This window comes from Camelus bactrianus, chromosome 2, assembly GCF_048773025.1.
Source record: "Camelus bactrianus isolate YW-2024 breed Bactrian camel chromosome 2, ASM4877302v1, whole genome shotgun sequence".
NCBI lineage: Eukaryota > Metazoa > Chordata > Mammalia > Artiodactyla > Camelidae > Camelus > Camelus bactrianus.
The window spans coordinates 117770757-117794244 of NC_133540.1; the positions used below are offsets into that span (position 1 = coordinate 117770757).

The 23488-nt window shown below is 38.2% G+C and overlaps 1 protein-coding gene and 1 long non-coding RNA gene across 3 annotated transcripts in view; one reads left to right on the plus strand and one right to left on the minus strand.

The window, feature by feature from the left end:
• Positions 1-23488, minus strand: part of RBPJ (recombination signal binding protein for immunoglobulin kappa J region) — a 203268-nt gene that overhangs the window by 96787 nt on the left and 82993 nt on the right. The gene's annotated exons all lie outside the window — the stretch shown is intronic.
• LOC123619164 (uncharacterized) lies at positions 36-22666 on the plus strand. Of its 2 annotated transcripts, XR_012501332.1 has the most exons (5): positions 36-352; positions 5449-5534; positions 17758-17940; positions 21614-21738; positions 22365-22666. It is a non-coding gene; the product is annotated as an uncharacterized LOC123619164 (long non-coding RNA). The 2 variants fall into 2 exon arrangements; XR_006727709.2 differs by lacking the exon at positions 21614-21738 and having other exon boundaries at positions 41-352.

The following is a 23488-nucleotide window of genomic DNA, read 5'->3' on the forward strand; positions in this document are numbered from 1 at the left end:
ACACGGGCCGTGGGAAATTTCCTAAACCTCGCGAGAACGCGCCCACTGTTGCCTAGGCTTTCGCCCCAAATCTCGCGGAGCCCAGGCGGGACAGGTGTTTGTCTAGAGCAGCTCCGGGCGCTGTTCGTGCCGCGCGTGCCCGGGCGGCGGGCGCGGGCGGGGTGGGAAGGGAGCGGCTCGCTGCGGAGGCGGGGCGGGGGGGCGCGTGGCAGGGCGGGCGGCTAGGAGGGGGCCAGACTTCTCGCACACACACGCCGCGTGATGCTTTGTGGAAGGAAAGCAGGGGTAGTGGGGCGGCGGCCTCTGAAAGAAGAGGAAGCCAGGGGATTAGAAACTCCTCCTGGTGCGGATGGTAAGAGGTCAGACTCTGGGGCAGGAGGAGCCCCAGGCCGTTCCCCGGGGAGGTTTCCTGTCGCCCTCCACGCGCCTGGTACTTTCCTAAAATGTGCTTGACGCCGCGCCCCCGGCCTCCGCGAGCTGACTGCCCCAACTGTCGGGTTTGAGTCATGCCTCTGAGTCACTCAGTCTGGCCACTACTTTACTTGCTTTAAAACAAGTTTGGACTCCCTTAGCTACTCTTTTCTAGCAATTGGTTGTTTTCTTTCTGATCTACCCCCGCTGCTCCGGCGAGTTGGGTTCGGAAAAAATTCTGCTCTCTGCGCTCTCCCGCATTGTTGCATAGATTCCGCCAGCCATTCGAAGACACAAGTTTTGAAAAGATTTCTTCCCCCTCATCTCTCTTCCTAGCCTTTTGAAGTAATCCCTGTATATCTGTTTCTGTTCTTTTTTTTTTCTTTCCTCCACTAATATGACTTAAAGTACTAGTTCTGCTTTCCTTGACCTTTTTAGGGGGTAGGGGATGTATAAGTTTACTTATTTGTTTTTAGAGGAGGTACTGGGAATTTAACCCAGGACCTTGCATATGCTAAGCATACACTCTACCACTTGAGCTATACCCTTCTCCCTCCTTGAGCTTTTTATGTGTTTGTTGAAATACTCATTCCAAATTTTAGGTATTGTTTCACTAAAAAGTTGCTTTAGTGACAACTTTTTGAAGTGCTTTCTTTCTTTTTGGATTACTTACTTGTCCAGTGAATTCCTGGTTGCAGTCTTCAGTCAGGAACATTTCAGATTGCCCCAGTGTGCTTTCTGTACCAGTCTCGCCTGACATTGTCTAGAACTGGTGTCTTGATGACGTCAGAGACCCACAAATGTAGAACTGAAGTGAGTTTTTCATTTTGGGAGGACAGTGAGTCCTTTAATAGGGGCTCTCATGTTCTGCTGGTTATGTAGTGGACAAGAAATCAAGTTTCTTAATTGCTTTCAAGGTTGTGTGTGTGTATTTGCCTATCCCTTTGATTAAATATTTTACACAGAAAAAGAGAAGGTGTAAGAACATTTAAGGCAGTATCTCAGTGCAAGGCTCAGGAGGAAGACAATCTCCATGGGCACATATTCCTTTGAGCCTTCATCCCAAGAAGGAATTTCAGTCATGGTCTAGTCCAGCCACTAATTTAATTTGGAATCCTGACCATCTGAGACCCCCAGCCATGGAAAGCCATGGTAACTCCAAGTCATATCACAACTCATCGTCATTCTAAAACATGCTCCCCCTGCATTTGGTCTTTCTCCATCCCAGGAAATGACAGTTCCACTCTTCTACTTATTTGAGCCAAGAACCTTAGAGTCTTTCTCGCCTCCATTCCCCCTCACATCCAACATCCAATCTGACAAAATCATGCTAGCTCCACCTTCAAAATAGACCCACAGTCTAAACACATCCACACCTCCATGGCAACCAGCCCAGGCTAACTCATCTCATTTCTCACCTGGTTTCCAGGAAGTCTCCTCACTGTTTCTCTCTTCATCCATTCTTGCCTTCCCTCTCTCTATTTTCATCAGAGCATTCAGAGTAACCCTCTGGAACTCTCCAGAGGTTTCCTCCTTTTCCTCTGAGGACGTGTACAATCTGACCTGCTGCCCAAACCCCATGACTTCTGTGACCTCACCTCTTCCCCTTGCTCACTGAGCCCTAACCAGCAGCCTTCCTTGCTGTTCCTCGGACATGCCAGGCACACTCACCTCCCACCTTCGTTCTTTCCCCCCAGATGCCTTATGGCTCCTTGGCATACTGCTTTCAGGTCTTTGCTTAAATGTCATCACCATGAGGCCTTCCCTGACCACCTTTCACAAAAGTAACTCCTCATACTTCCTATTCCTTCCTCCTTTATTTTTCCCAGGGTACTTATCATAAACTAACGTACCATATATCATGTCTGTGTATTGTGTTTACTCCGTGCCTTGCCCCATTACAATGTAATCTTAATGAGGGCAGGGACTTTTGTCTGTTTTATTCATTGTTCATGCCTCACCTGGAATGCCTGGTGTGTGGTAGACGCTCAGTATTTGTAGGATGGATGGAATGTTTTCCACTTCTAAAGCAGAGTAGAAATGATTCTGAAAACTCACTGAGCCTCTTAGGGTTTAAAGCCATGTGGAGGTTAGACCAGTAGTGAACACTCCAGTGCCAGCTTGCCTGGGGAGGAGAAAGGAGCCTATAGAGCAAACACCTGTGTTGACTTTTTGCAAAAAGTAATCTTACTCCTGGGTTAGACCAGTAGATGAGCCTAGCTTAACTTGAAGGGGTTCCTTTAATTTCCAACTTAGAAGCTCAGCAAACACCGTTGGCAGGACATAAAGACACAGATATTCTCGTGTGTTGCTAGTGGGAGTGAAAATTGGTGTAATCTTTAGGGAAACCATTTTGATAAAACTTATCACTATCTTTTAATCCTACAGTTCCATTTCTAGAAATCTATCTTACAAATATCTCACTTGTGTGAAATGACCTGTGTGTTTATTGTAGCATTATTATGGTAGAGAATACTGCTAACCACCAAGATGTCAATAAAGAGATATCTTATTTTTTAAAAGAAACACACCTGATATATTCATAGAATTGAATAGTATGTATCTGTTAATAAGCAGAGGCTGCTATTTATCTACTTATGTGGAAGGATCACAAAGTTAAAAAAACAACAAAGTGCAAAATAATGGTAGATAAATATATACTTATTTGCCTACGGGTATCTAAAATGGCTTTGAAAGGGCACACGAGAAACTAAAACAATGACTGCTTCACTGTAAGGGACTCAACTGTTGGAGGATGTAGTTGAGGAGATCACAGTCAACTATCTGGGAGCCTTTGACTTTTGTACCAAGCACATGTATTGCCTATTCCAAATGTAAAACATTTTAAAAAGGGGGAAAGAAAGAAAAGGAAAAAATGTGCAAGAAGAAAAAAATGACCAAATAAGGTGTTTCCTTTCTCCCACTTGCTAGGAAATTATTTTCTAATAGAAATCATGTGCATGATCTACCATCTCCGTAGAATTGAGAACTGCAGAACTATCAGTCCTTCACTCTGATCATTTAGTAACACTGAACTCACAGTCCATTCAAACAACAAATTGAGAGCCCCTACCACTCCATGTCAGGCATGATCTTTGTTGGTTTACAAAGATGGATAGTGTTGGGGGGAGAGTATAGCTCAGTGGTAGAGCACGTGCTTAGCGTGCACAAGGTCCTGGGTGCATCCCCAGTACCTCTATTTAAAAAAAAAAAAAAGATGGATAGTGCAGAGATCTCAGGGGAATCCCTGGCTAACAGAATACACAGACCAATGGCAGGATATAGGGTACAGTGGAAGGAGCACCTAACTCTTGCCTGATGGGCCCAGGGAAACCTTGGGGAGGACTTTTGAACTGAATCTTTATTAAGTGGGAGTTCAGAAGACAGTAAGAGGAGGAAGTATAAGAAGCACAGGAAACAGCATGTTCAGGCTCTGAGGTGTGAAAGAGCATCTTGTATTCAGGGGAACTCCAGGTGGTGCATGTAGAAGCAGGGGTAGGCGGCCTAAGCAGGGTCACAAGAAGGACCTGGTAGAAAGGTGGTCCTCAAAAGTTGGTGGGCATCAGAATAACCTGAGTTATTCCTTCCTAAGACCATGAATGAGTAAATCTGTACTAAAGCCCAGGAACAGGCATTTCTAGCAGGATGATCAGGAATTCCGATGCAAATTGTCCATGAACTGAGCTTTGAGAATCTTTGTTGTAGGAGTTAGGTATAATCTTTCTTTAGGAGTTTCACATTAAAGGAAACAATGGCATATAGTTTCTTTGTTAAAAACAATAAATGAAATATTTAAATATTAAGAGGAATAAGTTTGGGAGTGTATATCTGATAGACATGTGAAGTAGATAGTGGCGATGCATTTCAACATTGGTTTTATTCTAAGATTAAGTTATACCATCTCATATTCATGAAACACACTAAAACACTGAAAATTTTACTAGGTGGCCCCATGATGGAGAACACGGGCTCTAGCACCGCATTGCATGGGTTCCAGCTGTAAGACCTTAGAAAATTATTTAACCTGTCATTGTCTCAATTTCCTCACCTGTAAAATGGAGAGAATAGCACCTAATTCATAGGGTTGTCATGAGGATTCAAAATGCTCATTTTGTCTAAAGCACATGGAATGATACCTGTAACATACTTGTGATAGTAGTGTTAATTTTTATCATCATTATTTGTATTCAGTGAATCCATAAATTAACTTCATCTCATGAAAATTCTTGCAAGACATGTCATAATGTGTTTAACACTTCAACAATCAATGTTAAAATCGCCAAACATAGTAATGATTTTCTCCAGGTTGGTGTTAATTCACTTCTTTATCATCCCCAGTCAGAAATGACAGTATCGTTAGTATTGTTACTTAATTTTTAAGAAGTTCCTTGTCCAAAAAGTTTGGGAAACCTGCTGTCGATGGCTAACTAGAACCTCTGAAGAGATAAAGCAGGTCATGATGTGATCAGAGTTTGAGGTGGCTGTGTGCCTGAGAAAGCCTTACTAATAACTTACACGAGAAATTAGGAGGTAGGGCGGAGGGGAAAGCTCAATGGTAGAGTGCATGCTTAGCAAGCATGAGGTCATTGATTCAGTCCCCAGTACCTCCGTTAAATAAAAGAATATATAAATAAACCTAATTACCTCCTCCAACAAAACAAAGAGAAATTAGGAGGCTTTTCCTCCACAGTAGTTTCTGAACTCAGAGGGTTTGTTATCCTTATAACTTCCTTTTTAAATGAGTATCCCTATCATCTTCCACTATGTATTAATCAAAGTTAGTAAAATGCACAGGAGATTGAAAGGGTATCAAGAAGGATTCCATAAAGACTATGCAATTCTATAAGGAAAATAAGCTCTAACTCTCAGATTAAAAGAAATAAAGAGAATATTGAAAGTGAGTCACCAAGTGGGCTTCAGAAGAATTTGAGAAACAAGAATAAATATTCACCCTTTGCTTTCCAATTGTGTTTGAGTTTAAAGAGGATTCTTTGGCCCTGGGAATTTTATTATAATTATTATTAATTTTTTTGGCAGGTCCAAGTTAAGCAAAGCTTAACATGTGCAGCAGTTTAAGAAGGTGAAGCCAGAAGAACAGGCCATTTTCTCTAGTGATGGAGAATGTGAGTGGAATCAAATGTACATTTGGTGAGAAGAATGTGTATAAGTCTAATAATTTGTCAAAAGTTTTCATAGCTAATGTAATTGGAAGAAAATGTTTCCATGTGTGATTGCTATTATCTTGTTCTTTTAATGACATAAACAAGATAAAGCCAGTTAACACTATCTATAACAAAAATGACAACACTGTATGTATCATAAAATTCCAGTTACCTGTTTATAAAAGAATATACTTGAATTTTGATTTCCTAAATATTCCCCTTTGTCATGTATCATATTTTGTAGTGGTTTTTGGTTCTGTGTTGAGTCAATATTGAGCAGTCATAATTAAATAAACAGCCAGGGTAGGAAGGAAAAAGCATTGGACTAACTCTACCACTGAACCCGACCTCCGCCACCAGCCAGCTGGCTAATTTAGGGCAGCTAATCTTTCCTCATCTGCAAATGGGGAATGTAAAACTTACTGTTTACAGTCATTTTGAAAATTAGTTGAGATATTACATGGAATAACTCCATAGTAGGTACTCAGTAATTGTTCCTTCTTTAGGAAATTCTACCACCCACACCAATGCTCAGTTTTCTTTTCTACTAGATGTACTAAGACTACTTGCCTTAGAGATCCTGTTGCACAGATCAAACCAGATTATTCTTTAGATAACTAAATGGCAAGAATTATCTTTAAGTTTACTGGATTTATTTTTGGTTAGTGCATTTATTTGTAAAAAATTGAGTCTGGTTATATAGCAAATCAATAGAAGAGGAAAAGATCCCTATATTTTCTCCTCTGGCCCATGTTACTGTTAACCTGGGGCACAGAGATGACCTTTATCAGTTCTTCAAAGAAAGCCTACCAGAGTGGTTTCACTCTTTGCATCTGTGTTGCTCTCTGTCAGAGATAGTGTAATGATAAGCATCAACTTGCAGATATGACCTTTGTGGCTAGCACCCTTGTCCAAAATAGACTAAGGACTAAGAAGATCAACTTTGGAACCAGTCTAGTCAAGCACTGACAAATAGTGAAAGATAACAAACAATTCCTATCTTATGAAATGACCTAACTGTCAAAGACAGCCAACTAATGGAGAATCCCCTTGAACATCATGATCAAAGTTATACATTGTCACTTTTTAAATCTCCGTTATGTCAATATGTCAATATTTTTCATTTCACTCAATTTTTAAAATTTTAATTGTCATTATGTCAACATGTGGGAATTAAAGAAGTAGATCTTTTTGCAGCAACACGGATAGACCTAGAGATCACTGTACTAAGTCAGACAGAGAAAGACAAATATCATATGATATCACTTACATGTGGAATCTAAAAAAATGACACAGAGGGGAGGTTATAGCTCAAGTGCTAAAACAAATGCTTAGCATGCATGAGGTCCTGGGTTCAATCCGCAGTACCTCCTCTAAGAATAAGTAAATAAATAAACGTAATTACCTCCCCCCTCAAAAAAAAAAGAATAATAAAAAAAATTAAAATAAAAAAATGACACAAATGAACTTATTTTCAAAACAGAAAGAGACTCATAGACATAGAAAACAAACTTATGGTTACCAAAGGGGAAAGGACAGGGAGGGATAAATTGGAAGTTTGGGATTATCATATGATATATAGAAAAGATAAACAACAAGGTCCTGCTGTATAGCTCAGGGAACTATATTCAATAATTTGTAATAACCTATAATGAAAAAGAGTATGAAAAAGAAAATGTATCTATATACATAACTGAATCACTATGCTATACACCAGAAACCAACACAACACTGTAGATCAGCTATACTTTAATAAATGAATGAATGAATGAATGAATGAATAAACAAACAAATAAATAAATAAATCTTTGCCATTACTGCAAGAAAAAAGCATTTAAGATAATTTCTGATTAAGCTATCAATAAATATTGAGCACAGATTTCATTTTATGCAATAGGAAAAATAGAAAAGTTTCATCTCAGTCTCATAGCAATATATTTAATTTGTAAAATGCGTTAGAGAAACTCTCTATTTAAAGGAATTTTTAAGGACTTTGTGTTAGATATTATAACTGGTATTGTCCTACATGTACTATTTGCCTCTTAAATGGTTATTTAACAAAATTCTAGCATTATTAGCATTCTGTGGAAAGTGAAATAAATTACATTAAAGTATTATTAATACCCCACTAGTGGAAAAAAAACATTTCTCAAGATTTTTTTGGGGGGGGGAGGGGTGAGTAATTAGGCTTATTTATTTATTTTTAGGAGAAGCCTAGGGATTGAACCCAGGACCTTTGCATGCTAAACAGGCACTCTGCCACTTGAACTATACCCTCCCCCCATTTCTCAAGGTCTTAACTGCAAATCATCTCCCATCTAAGTACTTCAGGAAGATTTGGAAATTTATGCATCGGTCTTTTTTTTTTTTTCCTCCCGGCTTTCAAAACACTTGCTTAAGTTCTACCCTCAGAATTACTTCTGACTTCAGTGAGAGTCATAAACTATCGTCTGGGAGAAGCATTTGGCTCCAACTTTTAAAGTCTGAAGTTCTCCAGAAATGGTCTTATGAAATGTGAATCTGATTTTCATCACGCACTTCTACCTACATAGCATCATATTTTCCTTCACCAGCAAACACTAAGTATTTTATTTTTAACTAGCAAAGCTATATCTGTATTTGCATGGTACTTTCCAAGTTTCCAAAATAGGCAACAAATCACAAAATCTAGGCCAAAAAAAAAAAAAGGACTTAAGAACTGAAAGACAACTTCTGAAAAACTGATTACATACAGAAGTATTCAGTTTTATGAAATAGAGGCTTTTTTTAAAAGTTGTACACCAATCCAACACGCAGCAGGACAGCTTTCTATTTAAAGGGATACTGTGATATGCAATTTGTGACGTGACAATAAATATGATTGAGTCTATGTTATCCCAAGCCTTCTCACAAACATTTTCCCAGTCAGTCCTCAGGACAAAGGTGCAAGTAGTTAATTTTATTCTTGTTGTAGCTGAGACTCAGAGGGCGTGACCTGCACAAGTTACACTTCTAGAAGTGGAATTTATGATTGTGAGCTTTGTTTCAGTTTTTTATTTTTGCTATAGAAACTTAAATTATTTTATTATTACAACCTGATAGAGAACATCTTGTATCATATACTCAGAGTATCAGATTATATTTCTAAAATTATTTATATAACTACAAATGTTAAGGAATGTAAAAAGGTTTCTATTCAAATAGCTGGTAATATAATATATATGTATATATGTGTATTTATAAATCAATCATATGAACTAGTACCAGGGAGTGGCTAAGGATGGGTAGCCAAGGCAGGGAGAAGACCTAATACCCTTGTGGATTTTTAGCTATTTTTATTATTTAAAAAAAAAATTCACCACAGATATTATAAGAAAAGAAAACTACAGATGAATAAATATAAACACAAAAATTCTCAACAAAATACTTTCAAACACCAAACTAACTAGGAATAGAAGGGAACTTCACTAATCTGATAAAGGTAGCTACAAAAAATCCAGAACCAATATTTTTAAAGGTAAAAGACTGATGCTTTCCCACTAGCATCAGCAAGAAGACAAGATTTCCATTCTGACCACTTCTATTCAGCGTTGTACTGGAAGTTCTACCCAAGCCATTTGGCAAGAAAATTAAATAAAAGGCATATAGATTGGAAAAGAAAAACCAAAACTGTCTCTATTTGCAGCTGATAGGACTTTATATATACAAAATATAAGGACTCCACCAAAAATACATAAGCACTAATAAACAAGTTCAGCAAGTTTGCAGGATACAAGATCAATATTCAAAAATCAGTTATGTTTCTATACATTTGCAATCCCATAAGCATCAAAAAGAATATAATACTTAGGAATAATTTTAACAAAAGGAATATAGTTCTTATACTTCAAAAACTACAAAACATTCTTGGAAAAAATTTTTTGAAGATTGAAATAAATGGAAAGACATTCATGTTCATGGAATGAAAGATACTATTAAGATGGCAGCACTCCTCAAAAACTGATCTACAGAATCAACACAATTGCTATCAAAATCCCAACTTTGCAGAAATGGACAAGCTGTTCCTAAAATTTATATGAAAATTTAAGGAACAATAGCCAAAACAATCTTAAAAAAGAACAGCTGGAGGATTTATACTTGCCCTTTACAAAACTCACTATAAGGCTGCAGTAATCAAGACTGTGTGGTACATGCACGAGGTAGACATAACGGTTCAGTGGAATAGAATTGAGAGTCCAAACAGAAATCCTTATATTTATGGTCAGTTGATTTTCATCAAGAGTGCAAAAACAATTCAATGGGGAAAAAATAGTCTTCAACAGATGGTGCTGGAACAACTGGATATGCACATGTGAAATAATGAAGTTGGGCCCCAAACTTTACAACATACATTAAAATTACCTTAAAATAGGTCATAGACCTAAATGTAAAACCTAAAATCATAAAACTCTTATAAGAAAGCATAGGGATAAATCTTCATGAACTTGGAGTAGCAATGGTTTCTTAGATATGACATCAAAAACACAGCAACAAAAGAAAAAAAATAAATAAATTGGACTTCATCAAAACTAAACTTTTGTGCCTCAAAGCACATTCTCAAGGAAGTGAAAAAGACCCTCCACAGAATGGAATACAATATTTGCAAATCATATATCTGATAAGGATCTAGTATCTAGAATATATGAAGAATTCTTAAAACTGAATAATAAAAAGACAACTCAATTTTAAAATAGCAAAGGAGCTAAATAGATATTTCTCCAGACAAGATATGCAGATGGCCAATAACCGCATAGAGAAGTATTCATCATTAGCCATCAGGAAAATACAAATCAAAGCCACAATGAGACACCAATTCATACTCACTAGGATGGCAATAATCAAAAAGACAGATAATGACAAGTGTTGTCGAGGATGTAGAAAATTGAAGCCGAGGATGTAGAAAATTGAAGCCTTCATATGTTGCTAGTGGGAATGTAAAATGATAAAGGCATTTTGGAAAACAGTCTGACAGTTCCTCAAAAGGCTAAAGATAGTTACTGTATGATCCAGCAGTAGGTATATACCAAAGAGAACTGAAAAGCTATGTCCAAACAAAAACTTGTACATGATTGTTCATGGTAGCATTATTCATAACAGCTAAAAAGTGGAAACACACCAAATATCCATCAACTGATGAATGGATAAATAAAACGTGATATATCTATAAAATGGAATGTTATTAGGCCATAACAAGAAATGAAGTACTACTGATACATGCTATAACATGAATTAACCTTGAAAACATGCTATATGAAAGAAACAAGTCATAGAAGGCCCCGTACTAGACAATTCTGTGTATTTCAAATGTTTAGACAAAATTGTAAAGATAGACAGTAAATTAATGGTTGCCTAGGGTTAGGACTTCCTAGTATTGGGAGGGTTGTGTTGTGAGTGACTGCTAAAGGGTATAGGACTTCTTTTGGAGTGATGAAAATGTTCTGAACTTGATTGTGGTCATGGTTGCACAACTTTGTGAATATACTGAGAAACCACTGAAGGTACACTTTAAAGAGTGAATTATGTGGTATGTGAAGTGTATCCCAATAAGGCTGTTAACCAAAAAAAGGCAGGAAAAAATTAAAATTTAAATTTATTCAATTAGATATTTTAAAAGTCCATATGATCATAACCTTAACTTAGTCATATGCTGATATAAATGTTAGAATGTGGACAAATAAATAATAAGCTGCATGGAAAATTAGAAAGTAGCCGTCACTATGTCAGTTGATTTACCCTTTAGCGTCATAGTAAGTTTGAGATTATGTGTCTGACAAGGATGAGATTCCTTAACATTTCAGAAGTGAACAGATTTTATTTTAAGATAAAATTAATAGCTGAAATTATTGAGTACCATCTTAATCCAAGGGATTTCATGTACATGATCTCATTTGATCCTCTCACACCCCTGAATAAGATTCCTCCTCCCCCTGTTAATAGCCAAGGAGGCTATGGCCTGGAGAAATTTAACTTTCTAACTAAGTTGCAGATACAGCCAGAATGTGAATGCTGTGGGCTTTTCTGATCTTTCCTGTCATCTGCCCTTGCTGGGCCTACTGGGTCACTTTTTCCTTTACCTTTTGACTAACCCAAAGGCTTGGGACTTGTAGGATAATTACATAATAGATATGCTCATGTTACCTTGAGGACCTAAGAATTGAGACACCACCTCTAGGCTACTCCTGAGAGCTGGTTACAGGGAATTTGGTGGGTAGGGGTGTGGAGGGGAGAAATGGAATTGGAAATGGAACTTCCATATTTTCAAATGTAGAGGAAATGATAGAGAAATGGAAAAGAAAATCCGAAAGTTTCCTTCCAGCTCTAAAGCTCAATCTACTTAAGTAGTGGAGCTGAAGATACCTGAAATTCAGAAAACTATTTCTTCCTCTCCTGACTTACTCTTGTCCCAGGATCCATGATTGAAGAGGTATTTTCTTTAGGTCTCTAGTGTCTACAATTCCATCAGGAAGTGTGTTTTCAGACATTTTTCCCCCTTAGCTGTTATCTTCTGGCAAAATGGATGCCAACAAAATCATCTTTGCAAATTTAGCCCTTTTATACTTAAAAAAAAATTATCCTTAGGCCTCATTTTTAACTTTAATCTATACCATGTCTACTTCTTGTCCTTAGCTAAAATTGCCTTTAAATATGTGGCAAATAGCAAAAACTGCTTTATTTTCCTAAATTTTATTATCTCTAGAATGGGTATTGTATACACATGGAACAAAATTGTAAGTTCACAGCAGAGAATGCACATTAGGGTTGCCAGGAATAGCAAAGAAAAATACAGGACAACCAGTTACAGTTGAATTTCAGTTAAACAACAAAAAAATTTTTAGTATAAATTTGTCCCATGCAATATTTGGGACATACTTACACTAAAAATTATTTGTTATTTAGCTGAAATTCAAATTTCAGTGGACATCCTGTGTTTTAGTTGTCAACACTAAATGCAGAGAAAAGTAAAACTCCCTCTGGCTGTGGTCTCCCAGGAACCCAGTTGCTCTCTCCAAAGAAAATCCTATCACCAGTGTCTTGAGTATCCTACCAGGATAGTCCATAATCAACTTTCTTTTTTACAGCAATCAAGTTTATCAAGCCTCAGCAAAAAGTAGAATCTGAAAAAAAGGGATCTAAACAATATAATGATGTCTGTTTTTAATTTAGACCCATAACAGTTACTAAAGGAAATTAATGGAAGTCGTGTGATGCACAGGGGAGGGAATTTATTTCATACCAACTGGCTAACCTTGGGTATGTTCCTTAACTTCTGGGATCACTTGGCAAAAGGGTGTTAATATTAGTACTCACCTCATATGTTTGTAGTGAATAAGATACATACAATACATAAGCAAAAAGCCTGTCATAACAAGATAGGCATCTGATCAGCAGAGTCCCCTCCTTGTTTGGATGTTTTGGGATATTCATCTGTAACTTTCATAAGTTCAACCCGAAGGTCCCTGTCTGGAAACACAGGGCCAGATGGACTGAGTCTGTCTGAGTATAACCTTCTAAATTTGCCATCAGGTATCTCAGTTACCTCCTTACAGCCTCAGCTCCACCAAATACACCATTCAGGGCCCTGATGGCTCATTTTGTCTTATCCAACTTTCATCTTATTGAATCTATTTCTCTGTCATTCATTGATTCAAAAAGAAATATTTACTAAGCACCATGAGCCATGTACTCTGGTAAGCGCTGGGGAGACAGGTTTGAGCAAGCTAAGACAAGATCACTGCCCTCAGGGGACTTGTGTTCAAAGAGGAGACAGATAATAAAAGGGTAAACAAATAAGTAAGGCCGTTTTAAATAATGATGAAAGCTATGCAAAAAACTGAGCAGGAGTAAAAATGCTAGGAGGAAAAGGAAGCTGACTTTATTCAGATCAACTGCCCTCTTCATGGTAAATTCCTTTCATTGTGCTTAAACTGCTCCAAGTGCTTCAATTGTGTAATTTCTTTTTAAAAGATTTTCAAACAATGCAAGTAGAGAGCAACAACCTTTACAATTTTAAGCTTACTCTTAGACTCTAGCAGGATGTAGATACCAAGGCCTTTCAAAAGTATAGACTTGGATATTTCTACCTTTCTTTGGTGAAGTTTACATAGGAAAAGGAAAGTGATGAGCATTCAAATTCTCAGTGCCAATTACAAATGGGCAAAGCCTCTTACCAGCTATTCACATTATAATCCACCCGCCAACTCTTACCCCTGACCAAGCGCTGTTAGATGGTTTTTATCCCTATTTATAGGTGAAGGAAGTGAAAGTCCCAAATTTCAGGTGATTTGCCAAAGGACATCTGGGTCAGAAGTGGACAAACCAGATTTGATGCCATCTTTCTGCCTTCAAGTCAAGAACTCTTTTACGTATACCGGATAACCTATAATTTCATGCTATTTCTACTCCTCCAGAAACATTGCTTCTTCATTAAGGGGTTTTCACTAAAAAGAAAAAAAATATTACTGTGAAAGGAGTGGCAGTATGTTGAGGTTTGTCATAAGTGTTAGAGCATCATTTAAAAAAATTTACAATACGTAACTTCCCATTTCATTTTGCCTGTTAGGTCATGTATTATCAGAGCTAATATTCAGAAATAATTATCTATTTAGAAGGGGAGTGATTACTATGTTATTTTAAAAGCAGTCATAACTATCATTTCTGAGAAGCAGTTTGTTGTCAGGATAATGTAATTCCTGTTTGTGTGTTATAAAATTCGTATCATTTAAACAAAGAAAATCTTTTTCCTTTGTTCTGCCCAGTGAATTGATGCCTTTTCATGATGATTAAAAGCAAAACAGCCTAAAATGCTATGTTAGTTCATAAAAGTTTCTCAGAACAGTGTGTTAAAACTGAAACTGAAACACTATGGAGGTGGTAAAATCTACTCACATTCAACTATCTATGGGCAAAAAAAAAAATAATAATTAGATACTGTCGGTGTCTGCAGATCTACATTAGGTGTTAATAATGCTATTGAAAATAGCATGAAATTTAGGGTGAATCCTCTAGATAAGGATGTTCTTCTCAACAGGTTTAGAAGAGTTGATAAATTAGTAGACCCCCAACAGCTGAGGTGTAAAATGAGAAACACTTAAAGATAGTACATTCAACTTTGCCAAGAAGAATCATTTTGAAATGTGACTGGTTTCCTGCATCTTAGTTGATTCTCTCTCCCCTGCCCTGTCCCTAAATAGTTTATCTCGAGTTCATTACCTCATTCCTTTTTTGGAGTTTTTTTCTTCCTTTCTTCCTTTCTTCCTTTCTTCCTTTCTTCCTTTCTTCCTTCCTTCCTTCCTTCCTTCCTTCCTTCCTTCCTTCCTTCCTTCCGTTCTTTCTTCCTTTCTTTCTTTCTTTCTTTCTTTCTTTCTTTCTTTCTTTCTTTCTTTCTTTCTTTCTTTCTTTCTTTCTTTCTTTCTTTCTTTATTTCTTTCTCTTCCTTCCTCTCTCCCTCCCTCCCTCTTTCTTTCTCTCTTTCTCTTTCTTTCTTTTCTTTCTTTTTCTAGAGGGAAACGTGATGTTTCTACAGGACAGGTTGCATATTTTCATATAATAATAGTTTTCACTGCCCTAACTTTTCTCTTACAAGTTTCAATTTTAAATGCCTCTAAAATGGTTAGTCTTAATTCTACTTCAATCCATTTGACAGATTTACTTCTTAAAAATGCTTTTTCAGAATCTTACTTTGTGTTTCAATAACTCCACTGGTCTTCCTGCCTCTAAAATTTGGATTTTCCTGACTTGGTGACATCATTTTTGGTGTTGTCCATTGTCGTTCTTTCTACCACGCCCTCCCACCCTGAATCCGTCTCCACTGTTAATAATCACCTAACTAACGTGTTAAAGAACTGCCTGTCAAGCGTAGAGCTTTGAACTTGAGTTTTATAGGAACGTATAAGCCAGAATGTTTCCTCAAATTATGGTTATATTGAACAAATATTAGTTATCAAGAAGGTCCTTTTAATACTTCTTCCTCTTCATTCACCGTAAAGGGTTTGGTTACTTTTGGAAACACACAACGAGTCTGGAATTTAGCTTTGCCCATCTCGTGTAAATCCTCTGTAGGGTTTGTAAAACTGCAACCCTTAATCCCCCCTTGAAAAAAACATACTGATTATTTGTGCTTATGCTAGTTCCAAATATTACAATAGTTCCTGGATTTTTGCCACATTCCTCTCTAGATGGTCATTTGGGAGACTTTGTTTATAATGTGTGTTTTGAATGAAATTTTAAAATTCCAAGACCACAGGATGTAAGACTCAATTGTGGGTTTTTCATTTTTACAAAGAGACCCTACTTAGATTACAACAATAGCAAACATGGAATAGAAAATGAGAGAAGGTATGTTTTTTCCGGGGATTAGTGATTGAAAGTATATAACAGAAATCATGATATTTCCAAGGATTAGGGAAGGTTTTCAAAATGGCCTGTAGCATTCAGTTGGTAGTTTGGATAAATTAAAACATTAAGCTGTTTTTTGGATATCAGGAGAAACATTTTCTTTAGTGATTATGCTAATTGTGATTTTAAAACCAGAAACAAAACGGGGGAGTAGGTGTAGCTCAGTGGTAGAGCGCATGCTCAGCATGCGTGAGGTCCTGGGTTCAATCCCCAGTACCTCTGTTAAAAAAAAAATTTTTTTTTTTAAATAAAATAAAATCAGAAACAAAGCCCTGAATTTAAAATAGCACTCTTCCCCCGAAAAAGTAGTTAAGTTCATGGGGATAAACCATGTAATAACATTTTTTTTTTTCAATTTAAGGCAATGTTAAAAATATAAATGCTCCTCTGGGACTTTTTCCTTCTAATAAATTCTATTTTTTTCCTTCATACGCTCTGTTTATTTTAGAAGCTGAGGCTCATTTAAGAACCCTGAGATTTTATAACAAAATGAATTGAAGTTTTTTAATGTAAATTAAGGCTTTTTGCGTCTGATTATGACTTCAAGAAGGTGTTTTTGTTGTTGTTTTTGGGGGGGGGTTTGTGGGGAAGGTAATTAGGTTTATTTATCTATTTACTTATTAATGGGGGTACTCAGGATTGAACCCAGGACTTTGTGCATGCTAAGCAGGCACTCTACCACTGAGCTATAATCTCCCCACTCCAAGAAGTTTTTTAACTTTACAAATGATAGACATAATAAACTGATATGACTGACTTTAGTTGTTTGGTGGTTTTTTTCACCTGTTGCCACTTGGGTGTATCCTTTTATTCTCCTGCTTATAAAACCGAAAATAGTGCACACAATAAGCAACACATGGAAGTGAAGGCCAGCATCCTCTGTGGACATTCTCAGTCACTATACGCTGATGGATTTCTCCTCAAGATGTTTCAGTTTACATTCTCTCCATAAATCTCTCTCTGTCTCTCTCTCTCTCACACGTACACATACACACACATACACCAGTGATTTCTATGACATAACCTTTCTGGAATTCTATAAACATAGGATATTCAACACGGGTTAACCACTTGTCTAGAAAGGAAAATAAGCAGACAGTTGCCCACAGAGTACATCTTACATTTGGACTTCTATGTGTGCCAAGAAAGTGATCCAAGGAAGTGATCGCCTTGAGTGCCTGTCTGAATAATAACAGAACCTTGAAAGCAGTATTGCTATTTTAAATGGATGTTGCTTGTTAACAGAATGCTCTTTCTTTTGTTGTGACCTTGATCTTCAGAGAGGGTGTGGTAGGTAGCCAACTGCAAATATGAAGCTTGTATTAGGTGCAAAGGAAAATATTCTACTTGGGAGAAAATAGAATGTAAACATTAATGTCACTGGTTAAAATAAAATCATTTGTCATTCATCAAGGTAAAGAGTAAGATTCTAATTGTTCGTATATGGCAGCTTCCTTAAAACATTTATGAAATAGAGTGGAGAACAGATGAGTAAATAAATGCCCTAGTGCTTTTCTTCCCTAAGCCACTAGACTGCCACTGAGCATGATTAACATTGCTCTGACACAGGGACACCATGCACAACTTTAGACTTAGCAGCTACATTCAACAGCTGAGTTTCAGGCCCAGTTCTACTCCCAGCTCCCTAGTGCTGAAGAAAAAGAGCCTTGTCAGAGGCGGGGTAGGTAGGGATGTGACTAATAGTTTTGTGTTCCTATAATTATAATGGGAGATCACTGTGCTCAATATGAGCATCTTTTCTATTCTACAGAAGCAACGACATCAGGAAGCCATGCCACGACTGGTGATTACAGAATCTGCCATTTCAAGGCGTCCAATTATTTCCTCTAAACTCCACTCACGATGGACTCAAAGGCAGGCTCTTCAGTGGAGGCAGAGGGAACACTTTCACTCCACTGCACCCTTCTGGACTCCTCTGGGCTCATTCATTCAGGTGTTGTCATAGCAGTTCTAAATGGAGAAGAATCTGTTTTCTCAATTACTGATATCAAATAAGCATCACAAGGGTGAAGTGATTTACTGTGGTTATATGGTTACACTATTCCTCTAATTGCGCCCCTGGGGTAACTCTCCAGCACCACGGTCTGAATGTGAGGCCAGCAGAAAGGCTTAGGAATTCCTTAAGGGGCTCCTTTCCCTTCAGACATCCTTAAATTGTATAATTATCGGACGAGCAGGGACCAAGGTGGTGAACACCTATAACCATTGCCCTTCCTTTGAGCCCCAAATCAGCTCTGTGATTGATTCCTTGATGCAGCCTGGCCAACAAGGGTGGAAGGGACCTCCAGCTGACTTGCTTTTTTCATAGAACCAGTTCTGAGAAGTGGGTATAGGAGGGTAAAGTGGGCCTTTGGAATCCCTCACCTGTTACCTCCTCTGCTGCCGTCAGCATTTTCTCTCACCCCTATCTCATCAGTGTTCTGTCCTGTGCTCCATCACGTCGGAGCCAACTCTCTGCTGTCTAAAAAGACGAGACAGTTAAAGCAATTTACACTGTGAATGGGGGAAGAAGCACTTTTCTTCCCCCATACATGTGTGCACCCACACACATCCACACTCACACCCTTTCCTCCTGCATAGCAGCACACTTGTCATCTCACCCAACAAAGTCATTCTGATGGAGGAAATGTAAGCCTAATGGAAGAGAAGAAAAAATGAACTTGTCATTTCCCTACTTAAATGTTTTCAGTTATTTACAGCACTTCATCCCAAAGCCCAAAGCTACTCAGTTAAAGGAAATGTCTAGAAAGGCTCATAGCTAGGAAGGGCAAAGCCTGGTGAGCAGGGCAACACCTATCTAGGTGCTCAGTGGTTCATCTTTTTATTATTTTTTATTTTATTTTTCAACTTACTATTGCACTATTTGATTATTTTATCTTGGCAGGGGTGGGGGAGGTAACTGGGTTTGTGTATTTTTGGAGGAGGTGCTGGGGATTGAACTTAGGACCTCCTGCGTGCTAGGCATGTGCTTTACCACTTGAGCTATACCCTCCCCCACTCAATGGTTCATCTTCGATTCCTGTCTTTTTGTCATCAACCCTATGCAATCCATCGGCAAGTCCTGTGGGTTCTATCTTCAAACTGTACCCTACATGTAATAATTTTTACCATCTACCCATTACATCCTAGTTCAGGGCACCATCACCTCTTTCTAGGTACCTGCACTGCCTTCCCACCTTCTCCCTCCTTCTCCTCTACCCACTACCCTCTACAATCCATTCTCTGCAGAATATCCCAAGTGATCTCTCAAAAATGTAAATCAAATCATGTTACTTTTAAGTTTAAAACTTCCCATATACAAGTCTGTTACTTTTCTTATTCCTCAAGCATTTTGTCATTGTAATTAGCATTGAAAATCCTTTCACCACCAAAGCTGTGTGCTGTCCTCCAGGATACAAAGAAGCTGGGAGCTGAGGACACTCCCTTCCAGAGGCGAGAGAAAGGGTGGGTGGCGATTGCTATCAGGGAAGAAAGCTAGCAGAGCCTCGAGGGCCTGCAGCCAACGGAGAAAGGAGGATGCTGAGAGCTGACGCAGGCCTGATAAGGGGTCCAGGCTGAGCCAGAGAGGACCCCTAACATGCCTGTGAGGCTCTACAAGTGTGGCTTCTGCCCCTGTCTCCAGCCGTTCCTCCCATTCTCACTCCCTTCCCTGAGTTCTGGGCTCCAGCTATATTCAAATGTCTTTCCTTCCTGAATGCAGGAAGACCTCCTTGCCTTGCCACTCCTTCTATCTGCTCAGAAGGACTTTCACTAGCTTTTCTTCTTGGTAAATATTTGCTCAGTTCACACAATTCCCTGATAGACTTTTCCCCTTCACAATTTAGTGTCTTCATTTTCCCTGTTGCTCTGAAGTTGTATGATTGTTAAGCCTCTTCTGTTACTCTAAATGACAACTTTTCATAACATCTTCCCAGTAGTTTTCCAACTTTTGGAGTTTTCTATATGCCATGAAAATTAATACTCACAATTCTATTTGATATAAAAAAAAAGATTATGCTGAACGATGTCCTATTAAATCAGAAAGGCAACGCATTGTTAAGGCTAATGCAGATGTTGGCCAGTGGACCAGAAGAGCATCTAAATATACTAGTCAGTCTGACAAGTAGCTTCTCCACACTAATTGCCTCCTTTTCTGGACCCTGGATTATTGCACAAAGAGTAACACTCATTTCTCTTTTCTTTTCCCATGCACATTCATTCTGTCTCTTTGCAACACTTCTCTACCAAGTATTGTGGAAATATAGGTAATAAACAGAAAGCAAAACCTTGTAAGTGAATATCTATTTGCTCAGGGCACATAAATAGTGTTCAAGAAGAATGCTTTTTATTTTTTTAACTAAAGGATTATTTATTATCTACCTACTTCATCGAAGGAAGACCGACTGGTTTAAAACAGAAATAAGGGCTATTAATTTTTATGCATTTCATTCACAATTCTATTCTAGAAGGAGGATTCCCATTAATAAATGGAAATATTTATAAGTACTATAATATCTAAATCAGAGTATACGAAGTCCTGTTCTTTGGGGTGAGTATTTAGAGTGTATTTTTCAGCTGAATGGAGAGATACTAACAGGACCAGAGTACTTGGAAGAAGGCACATTATCACTGGAGCTAAACTTGAGTTCTTTTATAGCAGGACTGGACAGCTGCTTGCACCTGCCTGAACTTTTTTTCAGGCTGAAGTTATCTCTTCCAGGATCCTATGTCATGCGGCATAAAGCTTTGGTTTCAATCAGTCACTAACACAGGAGCTTGGATATACTTGAAATTCCTTTTGGGGAAAAAATTGGCCAAGGCTTTTGGCAGCATAGCTTCTCACACCCAGGCCAAAGTGGGCTGGCTCTCCATGGGGACAAGAGTGCATATTGGTATCTCACCCTTAAAGTCACAGAATCACAGCATTTGTACCCAGAAAGGGACTTTAGAGTTCATGTGGTCCAACTTACTTTACATTTTTCTATAACATTGTATTAGTGTTCCTTGCTCCCTTATAGCAGATAACTGAAACCCTTCATTTAGTTGACAAGATAGAGCATTAGAGGATGTGAAGATAAAGAAATGAGATTTAGCAGGTCATTCAAGCAGCCTCACTTATGATTCCTGATACTTAAGATAGTCCAGCAGTGGGGAGGGTATAGCTCGGGGTTAGATCGCATGCTTAGCATGCACGAGGTTCTGGGTTCAATCTCAGTACCTCCATTAAAAAAGAAAAATTAAAAAAAAATTTTTTAAAGATAGTCCAGCAGACAGATTAACCATTTTTCATGTATATTCTCCAAGTACCGTTTCTTAATTTATAAAGGAATTAGAAGATGATGTGCCCTGGCCATGTTTTCCTTAGCCTCTTGCTCAAATATATTCATCAAGTTAAAGGTGATGTATGTCCTCTCTGTGTATATATACAGGGTTGAAAATGAGACTGTCTTCCGTACAAGCAGGATTGAAGATACCGACCACGATGTCAAGTGGCGTTATCTCTACACAGATCCATGTGCTAAATTCCTTCTTGAACTTGATTTCGGGCGATGATAACTTGTATGCTCACGCTTGTCAGAAAGTGAAACCCTGTAACCTATCATGTTTCTCTCCACCTTCCCTGCCAGAAAAATGCGAACCGAAGTCATTGCCAAGTGTGGTAATCTGATCAACTCTGGTGCCTAGAAGTATTTACTCCTCCTACTTTCTTCCTAAATACTTCATTTGCAGACTGCCTCAAGTAATTTTAGAAGTATGTAAATTGACAATAGATACTGAAATTAATAAAACAGGAAAAATAGGCAGTAAAGAATAGTCAAACTCACCAGGGACACTTGTCGGTGCAAAGGCCTTTTTGCCAATTTTCCCATTTGAAGGGTTGTGAAAAGAGCTTGTGTTTTGTGTCAGAAAACCTGGTTTTCATTCCCAGCTATACAACTCACTTGCTGAATAACCTTATAAAAATCATCTAGTCTTCATTTCCTAATTTCTAAATGGGGATATTAATGTTGTCAATCCACTGGGTTGTTGGGACAACCAAACTTGAGAAAACATGGGAATATGCTTTCTAAACAGTGAGTCACTCTAGAAATGTTCCTTACTGTGACTTCCATACCCTTGCAGTGCTGGTCCAGTCTACTTTAACCGGCACGTGATATTTATGGGGGTTTTCAAACAAGTTCACAAATTCATAAGTAAATTCACAAATTTGTTGATACCCCTCCTTTTAAGGGGTCGAGCTCCATTTCTTTTCCATAAGAGTGTGGGCTGTGTTTAGTAACTTGTTTCCAGCAGATAGAATGTGCCAGACGTGACAGAGTGACTTGCAAGACTGGGTCATTAAAAACTTTGTGGCTTCCTTTTTGCTCTCACTCTTAGATCACTCAAGAACGGGTGAAGCCAGTTGCCAAGTCCTGAGAATATTTAAGAAGCCCTACAGGGAAGGCCATGTGATGAACAGCTCAAGTCTCTTGCCAATAGCCATGTGAGCGTGCCATCTTGGAAACCAACCCTTTGGCCTCAGTCAAGTCTTCAGAAGCCTGAACCCCCAAACAATTTCTTACCTACAAACTCCTGAGAGACTCCCAAGTCAGAACCATGCAGCTAAGCCACTTCCGGATTCCTGACCCTCAGAAACTCAGTAAGAGAATAAATGTGCATTCTTGCTTAAAGCTCCTAAATTTGTGGGTACTTTGTCACAATAGGTAACTGATAAAATGTCTACAGTTACCTGTCTATCCTCTTGGAGAACACTGTGAGGACAAATAGCAGAACTTGCTCTTCCCAGATGTTGTTATTAAAGGAAATTCTAGTGCCCCAACACCTTAGAATCATTGCATTGGAAATCACGTCAGAGTCATGTGGTTCAATTCCCTCATTGTGCAGAGGGAAAACTGAAGCAGAGAAATTAAATGAGATGCTCAAGGACATTTAAGTGAATGGCAAAATTAGGGCTAGACCCTTCCCTAGTCATCTTCTTCCATTTTATGTCATCTTTCTTTTCCTTTCTTTCTTTTCTGTTCTTAATGATCTAAAAAGCTCCTTTGTTTTTGAGCAGAGATCTAAGAATATGGGTAAAATGGTTCAAAACCAATACTCACTTTTTCCTGCCAGACCATGCTATTTTTCCTTGGCTTTTCTTCACTTGAAAACATGCCAACTAGAGTTTTTAGCTTACAACATCCTTTTACAAAAGAAAGGATGCCCCTCAGATAAGGAAATTACACAAACTGAATTAATGTTGATGTAAACACCTGCTGTTTGTAAGATACCGTACAGAATCAAAGAAGATTAACTCCAAATTCCAGCCCTTAAAGTCCTCACAATCTGGTAGGAACAGGATGTTCTAAGCACAATCAGAACAATGAATTATGGGATATTGGGGGACAGAGAGATCACATGTAAGATAGAAAAATATATTTAGCCAAGAGCCCACAGTACATGTTCTATAATCACTTTCCCAGAGTGATGACTAAAGGCAGTCTTTGAAATTACTATACTAG